This window comes from Salvelinus sp. IW2-2015, linkage group LG13 (genome assembly GCF_002910315.2).
Source record: "Salvelinus sp. IW2-2015 linkage group LG13, ASM291031v2, whole genome shotgun sequence".
Taxonomy (NCBI): domain Eukaryota; kingdom Metazoa; phylum Chordata; class Actinopteri; order Salmoniformes; family Salmonidae; genus Salvelinus; species Salvelinus sp. IW2-2015.
Window position 1 is genome coordinate 38,160,031 of NC_036853.1, and position 12,133 is coordinate 38,172,163.

General features: G+C 41.4%; 1 pseudogene; it reads left to right on the forward strand.

The window, feature by feature from the left end:
• LOC111971415 (DENN domain-containing protein 1B-like) overlaps nt 1-12,133 on the forward strand; it is a 160,409-nt pseudogene that overhangs the window by 74,839 nt on the left and 73,437 nt on the right.

The following is a 12,133-nucleotide window of genomic DNA, read 5'->3' on the forward strand; positions in this document are numbered from 1 at the left end:
TCTAATGTCCATTGCTCGTGTTTCTTGGCCCAAGCAAGTCACTTCTTCTTATTGGTGTCCTTTAGTAGTGGTTTCTTTGAAACAATTCGACCATGAAGGCCTTTTTTACGCAAACCCCTCTGAACAGTCGATGTTGAAACTCAGTTTTTCATATATGCATAGTCACTTTAACCATATCTACATGTACATACTACCTCAATCAGCCTGACTAACCGGTGTCTGCATGTAGCCTCGCTACTTTTATAGCCTCTCTACTGTATATAACCTGTCTTTTTACTGTTGTTTTACTTCTTTACTTACCTATTGTTCACCTAATACCTTTTTTGCACTATTGGTTAGAGCCTGTAAGTAAGCATTTCACTGTAAGGTCTACATCTGTTGTATTCGGCGCACGTGACAAATAAACGTTGATTTGATATGTGTATGTTACTTGAACTCTGTGAAACATTTATTTTGACTGCAATTTCTGAGGCTGGTAACTCTAATTAACGTGTCCTCTGCAGCAGCGGTAACTCTGGGTCTTCCTTCCTTTCATAGCGCTTGATGTTTTTTGCAAATGCACCTTAAGAAACTTTCATAGTTCTTGAAATTTTCCGTGTGGAATGACCTTCATGTAATGATGGACTGCCGTTTCTCTTTTCTTATTTAAGCTGTTCTTACCATAATATGGACTTGGTTTTTTACCAAATAGGGCTATCTTCTGTATACCACCCCTACCTTGTCACAACACAACTGATTGGCTCAAATGCATTAAGATGGAAAGAGATTCCACAAATTAACTTTTAACAATATATTCCAGGTGACTACCTCATGAAGCTGGTTGAGAGAATGACAATACTGTGCAAAGCTGTGAAGGCAAAGGGTGGCTACTTTGAAGAATCTCAAATATAAAATATTTAAATATAAAATATAATATATTGACTTTTTTGGTAACTACATGATTCCATATGTGGTATTTCATAGTTTTGATCTCACTATTATTCTACAATGTAGAAAATAGTAAAATTAAAGAAAAAGACTTGAATGAGTAGGTGTGTCAACTTTTGACTGGTACTGTGTGTGTGTGTGTGTGTGTATATAAGTATGTGTGTGTGTGTGTATGTATGACACATGGTTTTACATTTGTATAATTTGTATTATTCTTATTGAGTGTAATTTATGGTGTGTTCTAAGGAGAATGAGCTGAATGACATGCTGAACTCACTGTACAGTCTGCCGGTGCCAAAGCCCTTCACCCCAGTCAACCTGAGTGTGGTAAGTACAGTGGGACCACTTGTGCTGTACACTGCAAAGAAGAGGGAGGGGGAAAACGGAGGGAGGAGAGAATAGTGATGGGAGAGGAGGGGAGATATAGTTGAAACAGATGGGTTCGTGAAAAGAGTGGCGAGATGAGAGTGAGTTAGAGGAGCGCTTGGATAAGGAAGAGTGGAGGAATAGGAGTGAGACACAGTTGAAGTCGGAAGTTTACTTCCACCTAAGCCAAATATATTTAAACTTAGTTTTTCACAATTCCTGACATTTAATCCTAATAAAAATTCCCTGTCTTAGGTCAGTTAGGATCACCACTTTATTTTAAGAATGTGAAATGTCAGAATAATGGTAGAGAGAATGATTTATTTCAGCTTTTATTTCTTTCATCACATTCCCAGTGAGTCATAAGTTTACATACACTTAATTCGTATTTGGTAACATTGCCTTTAAATTGTTTAACTTGGGTCAAACGTTTCGGGTAGCCTTCCACAAGCTTTCCACAATAAGTTGGGTGAATTTTGGCCCATTCCTCCTGACAGAGCTGGTGTAACTGAGTCAGATTTGTAGGCCTCCTTGCTCGCTTTTTCAGTTCTGCCCACAAATGTTCTGTGGGATTGAGGTCAGGGCTTTGTGATGGCCACTCCAGTACCTTGACTTTGTTGTCCTTAAGCTATTTTGCCACAACTTGGAAGTATGCTTGGGGTCACTGTCCATTTGGAAGACTCATTTGCAACCAAGCTTTAACTTCCTGACTGATGTCTTGAGATGTTACTTCAATATATTTACATAATTTTCCTGATCATGATGCTATCTATTTTGTGAAGTGCACCAGTCCCTCCTACAGCAAAGCACCCCCACAACATGATGCTGCCACCCCTGTGCTTCACGGTTGGGATGGTGTTCTTCGGCTTGCACCCTACCCCTTTTTCCTCCAAACATAACGATGGTCATTATGGCCAAACAGTTCTATTTTTGTTTCATCAGACCAGAGGACATTTCTCCATGAAGTACAATCTTTGTCCCCATGTGCAGTTGCAGAGTATGGTCTGGCTTTTTTTAAGGCGGTTTTGGAGCAGTGACTTCTTCCTTGCTGAGCGGCCTTTCAGGTTATGTCGATATAGGAGTCGTTTTACTGTGGATATAGATACTTTTGTACCTGTTTCCTCCAGCATCTTCACAAGGTCATTTGCTGTTGTTCTGGGATTGATTTGCACTTTTAGCACCAAAGTACGTTCATTTCTAGGAGACCGAATTCGTCTCCTTCCTGAGCGGTATGACGGCTGCGTGGTCCCATGGTGTTTATACTTGCGTACTATTGTTTGTACAGATGAACGTGGTACCTTCAGGCGTTTGGAAATTGCTCCCAAGGATGAACCAGACTTGTGGAGGTCTACAATTATTTTTCTGGGGTCGACTGATTTCTTTTGATTTTCCCATTATGTCAAGCAAAGAGGCACTGAGTTTGAAGGTAGGCCTTGAAATCCATCCACAGGTACGAACTGCAAAAATCTCTGAAGCTGGAGACTCTTACCTCCCTCACTAGCTTTAAGCACCAGCTGTCAGAGCAGCTCACAGATCACTGCACCTGTACATAGCTCATCTGTAAATAGCCCATCCAATCTACCTCATCCCCATACTGTATTGATTTATTTATCTTGCTCCTTTGCTCCCCAGTATCTCTACTTGCACATTCATCTTCTGCACATCCTACCATTCCAGTGTTTAATTGCGATATTGTAATTACTTTGCCACCATGGCCTATTTACCTCTCTTATCCTACCTCATTTGCACATGCTGTATATAGATTTTTCTACTGTATTATTGATTGTATGTTTGTTTATTCCATGTGTAACTCTGTGTTCTTGTATGTGTCGAACTGCTTTGCTTTATCTTGGCCAGGTCGCAGTTGCAAATGAGAACTTGTTCTCAACTAGCCTACCTGGTTAAATAAAGATGAAATAAACATTTTAAAATGTAAAAATTCCAATTGACTCGATGTCAATTAGCCTATTAGAAGCTTCTAAATTTTCCAAGCTGTTTAAAGGCACAGTAAACTTCTGACCCACTGGAATTGTGATACAGTGAATTATAAGTGAAATAATCTGTCTGTAAACAATTGTTGGAAAAATTACTTGTGTCATGCACAAAGTAGATGTCCTAACCAATTTGCCAAAACTATAGTTTGTTAACAAGAAATTTGTGGAGTGGTTGAAAAATGAGTTTTAATGATTCCAACCTAAGTGTATGTAAACTTCCGACTTCAACTGTAGGTGAGGAGACTGGGCTACACTTTGTTTAGAAATACAAGTGGCATTAAGCTGTTAACTTCTTATGGCTGCAATCCTGTTGCCGGGATGATATGATAACAGCCAGTGAAAGTGCAGGACGCCAAATTCAAACAACAGAAATCTCATAATTAAAATTCCTCAAACATACATGTGTCTTATATAATTTTAAAGGTAATCTTGTTGTTAATCCCACCAAAGTGTCCGATTTCAAATATGCTTTTCAGCGGAAGCACTACAAACGATTATGTTAGGTCACCACTTAACCACAATAAGCACAGCCATTTTTCCAGCGAAAGATAGCTTTCACAAAAAGCAGAAATAGAGATAAAATGAATCACTAACCTTTGATTATCTTCATCAGATGACACTCATAAGACTTCATGTTACACAATACATGCATTTTTTGTTTGATAAAGTTCATATTTATATAAAATAATCTGAGTTTACATTGGCGCGTTACATTCACTAGTTCCAAAAACATCAAGTGATTTTGCATAGCCACATTGTTTCAACAGAAATACTCATCATAAATGTAGATGATAATACAAGTTATACACATGGAATTATAGATATACCTCTCCTTAATGCAACCGCTGTGTCAGATTTCAAAGAAACTTTACGGAAAAAACAAACTATGCAATAATCTTGGACGGCGCTCAGAACAATAGRCAAATTAGCCGCCATGTTGGAGTCAACAGAAATACGAAATTACATCATAAATATTCCCTTACCTTTGATTATCTTCATCAGAATGCAGTGCCAGGAATCCTAGTTCCACAATAAATCGTTGTTTTGTTCGATAATGTCAATTACTTATGTCCAATTAACTAATTTTGCTAGCATGTGTAGTACACGTGTCCAAATGCTCATGCAGATCCAGGCAAACGTCGGACGTAAACTTCAAAAAGTTATATTACAAGTCGAATAAACTGGTCAAACTTAGTAAAGAATCAATCTTCAGGATGTTGTTATCATCTATATCCAATAATGTTCCTACCGGAGCATTCCTTTCAGTCTCTATAAGTAATGGAACGCATGGCGATATCATGAGAAATGTGCGTGACCAAGAACTGGCACTGCCAGACCACTGACTCAAACACCTCCCATCCGGTCCCACAACACAGCATAAGCTTCATTCCATGTTCTACTGACTGTTGACCTCTAGTGGAAGGCATAGGAAGTGCAAACAGATCCATATATTACAGGGAATTGAATAGGCGATGACTTTAACATCGACCACTCTCAGAATTCTCACTTCCTGTTTGGATTTTTTCTCAGGTTTTTGCCTGCCATATGAGTTCTGTTATACTCACAGACATCATTCAAACAGTTTTAGAAACTTCAGGGTGTTTTCTATCCAATACTAATAATAATATGCATATATTAGTAACTGGGACTGAGGAGCAGGCCGTTTACTCTGGGCACCTTTCATCCAAGCTACTCAATACTGCCCCTGCAGCCATAAAGTTAAACTCTGAGTGGTTGGTACCGGGTCCAGCAAATTTCCCAGCGAGTTTGGGGGCACTCCCACCACAACATTTTTCGTCAGAAAATTGAACGTGACATATCATTTGAAAGCTACAGTCCTTGTCTTTTTGGAAATCAAACTCAAATCTTACTGCTGGCCATAAATCATGCACAATATGGTCATATTCATAGAGTATGCAATGTAGGTCAATCCACTAAAAGTGCAAACATTTAGTATGCATGGAAAGGGTATACCCTGATGGTCATTGTAAAGCAATGCATTTCCTTCTCCTTCCACATTACCTTGTATGCATCCTCCACATGCACCATTGATCTACCTCATAATTTACAATAGGAAAAGTGAATGGGAAAAGAGGTTTGAAGTTTCTTCACCTGTTCGTGTCTTATTTATTTATTTCCCTGGTTGCTAAGGTCTTTTTAAGATGTCAGGCTTGAAAATCCGTTCAGCCATTTTGGCACAGTGACTCACTACCCAAACCAGTCGCAACTGGTTTCAAGTGGCCAATAGAAGTCATGTGATATCCTACTGCTGTCTAGTGGACGATCTCGGAATCAGACAGGGGATATATGTACATCATTGGCTAGGTAGAGACTTCGCTTTCTCCACTAATGTGTACTGAACAAAAATATAAGCGCAACATGCAAAAATGTAAACGATTTTACTGAGTTACTGTTCATATAAGGAAATTAGTCAATTGCAATAATTTTATTAGACCTTAGCAATGGCTTTCACATTATTTGGCGGGGTGCAGCCATGGGTGGGCCTGGGAGGGCATAGGCCCACCCACTTGGCAGCCATGCCCACCCTCTGGGTTGCCAGGCCCAGCCAATCAGAATGAGTTTTTCCCCACAAAAGGACTTTATTACAGACAGAAATACTCCTCAGCATCCACCCACCCACAGTCAGACGATCCCACAGGTGAAGACGACGGATGTGGAGGTCCTAGGCTGGCGTGGTCTGCCGGCGTGAGGCCGGTTGGACGTCCTGTCAAATTTGTTGGAGGCAGCTTATGGTAGAGAAATTAACATTAAAAAAAATATATCTGGGATTTTTTTTATTTCAGCTCTTTAAACATTGGACCAACACTTTACATGTTGCTTTTAAATTTTTGATCAGTATAGATCATTCCTCTAATCGTAAAAAAATGAAAGCATGGCACGTTGCACAAGCCCTGCACTTTTTAAATGGCTGTTTGCGCATGTTTAGAGCGCCACCATTAAGTTAAAGTATCTATTTTTTTAATCAATTAAAAAAAATATATACATTTTGGAACAGTAATTGGTGACAAACAGTACTAGTCAAAAGTTTGGACACTCATTAAAAGTTTATTTATTTATTTTTACTATTTTCTACATTTTCTACATCAAAACTATAAAGTAACACATATGGAATCATGTAGTAACCAAAGAAATGTTAAACTAATCAAAATATATTTTATATTTGATGTTCTTCAAAGTAGCCACCCTTTGCCTTGAAGACAGCTTTGCACACTCTTGGCATTCTCTCAACCAGCTTCATGAGAAATGCTTATCCAATATTCTTGAAGGAGTTCCCACATATGCTGAGCACTTGTTGGCTGCTTCTCCTTCACTCTGCGGTCCAACTCATCCCAAACCATCTCAATTCAGTTGAGGACTGCAGAGTGAATGAATAGCTGCCAACAAGTGCTAAGCTGTCAAGGTAAAGGGTGGCTACTTTGAAGAATCTCAAATATATATATATTTTTATAGTTCATAGTTTTGATGTCTTCACTATTATTCTACAATGTAGAAATTAGTAAAAAATATATATAATTGAATGAGTAGGTGTGTCCAAACTTTTGACTGGTACTGTATTTTATTTCAAAGCTAGACTTTCAAATATCTTACTCCCCAACATAGGGACAATGTAAAAAACAACAACATACATTTCAGTTTTTTTGGCACCTTTATCATAATCACACATTTCTTACCTTTCTACCAGTACTAAGCATGTGTTTGTAGGACTTATAGTTTTGAAACTGAAATGTACTTTGAGGGTAGTATACAAAACAAAAATAGAGTTTTTCAATTACCAAAAAAGCAACTATTGTTTAAAATATAATTCTGTATTTATGTTATTATGCATACTTTACTGTATTGGGTTTTAGTCTTTGTCCATAAGGATCCGCTATTCTTTATTTAGACTAATTAAATCAGCTAGCCTCTCTCTCAATGTAATATCTAATGTCTCTAGGGGTTATAAAATTACACAGTTCAATTAATTCCAGTTGCCTTTATTAAGTAATCAATACATTGCTTAGAAAGGTTAACAAGTGGAATTGTGCTGACTTATGAGGGGGGAAATACAATTTATTCTGTCATTTTTAGTCTGGCACGCTTTTAATATGCTTTTATTTTTCATTACCAAGGTTCATTGAGAACACACCGAGAGGAGAGGTTAGGGTTCAACTGCTTTCTGTAGAAAATACAAGTTCGATTTTTAATTGATGAAGCAGAATCTTCCACAAAAAGTTATTTTTGTTTTTATCATGACAGCCTTGGGAAAAAAAGACAGATCATTGTCCCCTTTCAAGTGTGAACTCTGTTTTGCTCTCTATCACTTTCACTGTGAAGACCGCGCTGTTGCATATAGCCACTGGGCAAGTACTGAYAGATGCACCAAGCCAGCAGCCGGTGAGTGGAGGAGAAGAATGAGTGAACAAGAGAGCGGGGAGAAAAAGGAGGGAGGGGAGAAAGAGATGGGGAATTTTAAACCGCTGCTGCTGCACTAACCGCATGGGAGCTGAGGCTTTCCAATTTGGCCAAATAAGCCTGGCTATCTTTTTAAATCTCACAAAAGCAAACTATCCTGGGCCTTGGTGTCTGTTTCTTCTCCTCTGGAAAACAATCAAACTTAGTGAATGATTAATGTTGTTCCATGCTACTGTATTCTCTTTCTGCATATTTAAAGTATTTTTTTATGGTGCATGTTTAAAGCAAAGGCAATTGTGCTCAGAAAGTCTCCTTGATGCCTTTCCCGTTAACCCACATTTCATGTTTTTATATAAACATCGATTGAAAAAAAACAACAACAGATAAGCAAACACACAGCGAGGGCCTGGGACTGATGGAACTGAATTGAGGAGAATACAATGATCGTGCTGTGCCGTGGGTTTATAAGGCGACAATAACGCACCATTCAGACATCACGCTACTCACTGACACCATTCCTGGAGGTGACAGCATCCATATTATTTTACATTATTCATTGGAACATTGACAAGGCAGCAAATAATGTGACAGTGACTCAGACTCATATAAAGCACAATATCGCCATCAGCAATTACAAATTAGGTTACATCATTCATTTAGGTGAATTGTCATCAGAGGTTGTTTGTGGCTGACTGTAGTTTTGCCTATTGCTTTAATCACTTTTCCCAGGTGAGGGGGATTATGGGTGTTGTAGTTTTGGACCAGTGCTTGGCGATGGGTTCACTGTCTCTGCGCTCTTCTAAGGAGGCAAAATGCTGGGGTTAATTCATTTTATGAGTGTGCACATGCACTTGTATGTGTGTCTGTCATCATATGGTGTGGGTCAAAAAGTATCAAAAGAAGAGCATGACAGGGAGAGAGAAGTTGAAAGTGTAAAGAGTGGTTAATGTGCCGTCCAGGCCTCTTTGATCCAAACAGTCAACCTGCTCTGCTCCCCCAAAGTGAGACAGGCAGCTCTCTGATCCTCTCAACAACCCGTGTGTGTTTGTGCTTTCTTTAATGCTGAAATAAAGACCTTGTTTCCCACCAGAGAGCTCAATCTTAAATCTATAGGGTATAGGGATCCGGGCTGCCGTGTGTGCGTGTGTTTGTGTGTGTGTCAGTGCTGCCCTCCTTGCTATGTCAGTACAGACGGAAGCTCGACAATTCCCACAGAAAGAGGAGTTCTAGATCACTCTATGAGTGGCGTGCTGCGCTACGTTGCTGACCCTGTCTTCTCTCCGTATACTTTGTGTTTCCTCAGCACTCCTACTTCATAGCCCCAGATATCAACGGCTTGCCCACAATCCCCGAGAGTGTAAGTCTACCCTTCTGGTTTCCCAGCGTGCAAGACCTAGATCTTACCCTGTCGAATAGAGCGCACAATATATTGCATTTTGAATGAAATTGATCATTGAAATGTTTTTACTTGGAGAGTGCTGTCCATTTGAGTTTTCTGTGAAATACCGTAAACCTATGACCTGAATTTGTAATAATGGTTACGTCCTCGATTTGCAGGAAAGAGCCATCCCTAATGCTCAGAGAAGTGTGTCGTTATAAAGTCACTAACTGTCCTGTCTCTTCTGTTTTCCCAATCCAGAGGAACCTGACAGAGTATTTTGTGGCGGTGGACGTCAACAATATGCTGCATCTATACGCCAGCATGCTGCACGAAAGACGCATCATCATTACCTCAAGCAAGCTTAGCACTGTGAGTACCTCTTCATTATACTACTATACTACTACTACACTACAGTATGGTACAGATTCATGCATTAAAGGAACATTATATTAACCAGGGTTTATGTTTCTGATTAAACATGGCATTCCTCATTAATATTACAGCACTACATCAAACTTAATATCTAAACGTTCACAGCTTGAAAGCATGTATGCACACAGACACACACACACACATGGACAGAGTTCAGTGGTCCTCCAGTCATCCGGCTCCTCTATCTCCAGTCTCTAACAAGTAGGAAAGCCAGCACTAAGGCAGGATTATATTTGACTGTTTGTCTTAAAGCTTCTAGGTTTTAATGGCCGACAACCCCTAAATTATTAGTTATTAGACGCTCTAACTCTCTTACATAGTTTATTATCAGTTATTAGGCATTTAAATCTCTGCCGTAGTACCAGAACCAAATGTTTATGACAGGGAGAGGGAGAGCACGAGTGACGTCATCCACGCTCTTATCTCTACCATTCTGCTCCGGTATCTTCCTGCAGGCCGGAATGCGGAACCGGGGAGCGGGGTGGGGAGAGGAACCCAAGGTCTCCCTGAGGAGGGAGTGGAGGGGTCCGGGGAAGGTGTAGAAAATTACCCAACCCCTAGAGAATTTCACCTCTCTCCTCCACTCACCTCTTCCCCCCCCCCACCCCTCAGCATGTCAGCCCCTAAGAGCCCCAGCCGTGCCCACTGACTCCGGGGGTTACAGGGTGTAAATTATCAGAGCCACGGGTGACGGCTGTTTTCTTAGCAGACGGCTGGAAGTGATATTCTGTGTGATTTACAATTTTGCGTCGCGACAAGACAAACTGCCTGAGGTTTATTTAACTTATATGTCGACGCCCATCGTTAGACCACCCATAAGCCTTTTATTGTTCATCTCTCCATCCATCCCTCCCTTCGTCCATCAATCAATACATACATGCTGTCCTTTTTATTAGTAGTGTGTGTGTGTTTCTCGTAGTCCATCCCTGGCATTACTTTTAAAGAGTAGTTTGCAGAAAGAAGAGAGAGATTAGGCCTCCATCTGACCCCTGCTACCACTGTCCCTCTGAGAGATGGCGAAAGAGAGAAAAGGAAAGAGAAAGATAGAAATGGAGAGAAGAAGAGGGAGAGAGAGCATGGGAGAGAGACTAGACACTGCATACATTATGTGGGCTCCAGGCAGAGGGCCTGCCTGTGTGTTAGGGTCCCTAGTGATCCCGCTGTGCCAGTGTAGCAGAACATGGCGGCATGCCTGCAAGCGACCAACAGCAAAGGAATAAATCATGATGGTACAACAATGCATCAGTTGACTTATTGCTGTTTTGTGACCGGAGGTGAGTGGTACCACTGTTTTGAAAGGCGTGTGGTGGTGCGGTGCGATGGCCGAGGCAGTCAGCCGAGCATGCAGGCTTGTCATGCCGCCGTATAATTGTGCTGCATCAGGCCTCCTCTAACTAGTCAGCTGGGAGGCCCGTGTCTTTCATCTTCCCCTCGCCGGGCCCTGGCCCCCTCGGTAGGCAGTCGGCAGGCCCCTGACAGCAGCCTTCTCATCATGCTGTCAGTATTATGCTAACTAGGACCATCCATCCACCACGGCCCTGAGTGCTAGCTGCCTGCCTGCCTCACCACCGCACAGCGCCTTGGCCCTAAAACTTACTTCTCACTTTTCACTCTCCACTTCTTCTAGTCTATCAACCTCCCCTGCTTTCTCTTTCCGTCTCCCGTTGCTTTCTTTCTCTCTAGCTCCTAGTCGCTCTCTTTCGGTCTCTCTTTCTGCTTTCTCACTCTGTCACCTTTCTTTCCATCTCTTGTTCTATGTCTGCTTTTTGTCTTTCTTTCCTCTCTTGTCCCTATAGCCACATTTCTTATGGTGGCTGGTGGTCAGCGCATCATCTGTAGTCTGTGTTTTTGTTCCCCCATTTTTATTTTGTTGCAGATTTGTTTTTGTGTGTGTGCAGGGGTGGATGTGACTGTGTGTGAGGGTGGCCTGGTGTTACTGCGATGCCCTCTTTCTCTGTGTCTCAGTGCCATCTACTTGTTAGTGGTACACCTGTGTGGCTCTGCACTGATACCAGGCGTTTGTCAACACACAGAGAGAGCAGAGCAGAGGTAATTGGGTGTCTTCCTTTGGACGAGGAGAGGAGGAGAGAAGAAGGGGAGGAGAGGAGAGGGAGGGATAGGGCAGAGGGCGTGGTGAGGTGTGTGAGGTTAGCGAGAGGGGGAGGGGAGAAGAGGAAAGAGAAGATTGGCGAAAAGGCGAAAAGAAGAGTTGAGAATTGAGGTTTGTTGATGTTGCCTATTCCTCCCCCAGGCCAGTCTAAACCAGTTAAAGAATGGTGTGGGTGAGCAGTTGTAGCCCAGTTACTCTGAGCCCGGACAGGAGAGAGACTCTTTAGTTTGTAGGGTCCTGTCTTGGTGAACATCACACATAGAGTGTGTGCCTGGTTGACTGCTTGTCAAAGCAGATGTTTTAAAGGCAGAGCAACAAGCTCATCCGAATAAGACAACAGATTCCTACGAAAGTGTTGCGACGTGCTCTTTGATGGCTAACAACGTTGTCTTTGATAGTTACCTGTCTGTTGCCACCCACGCTCCCTGTTCACATCACTGATGAACTGCATTCTTCTGAGCGGCTTGCTTTCATAAATCAGTTATTAGTACGTTATTAGTTCCTTACCGA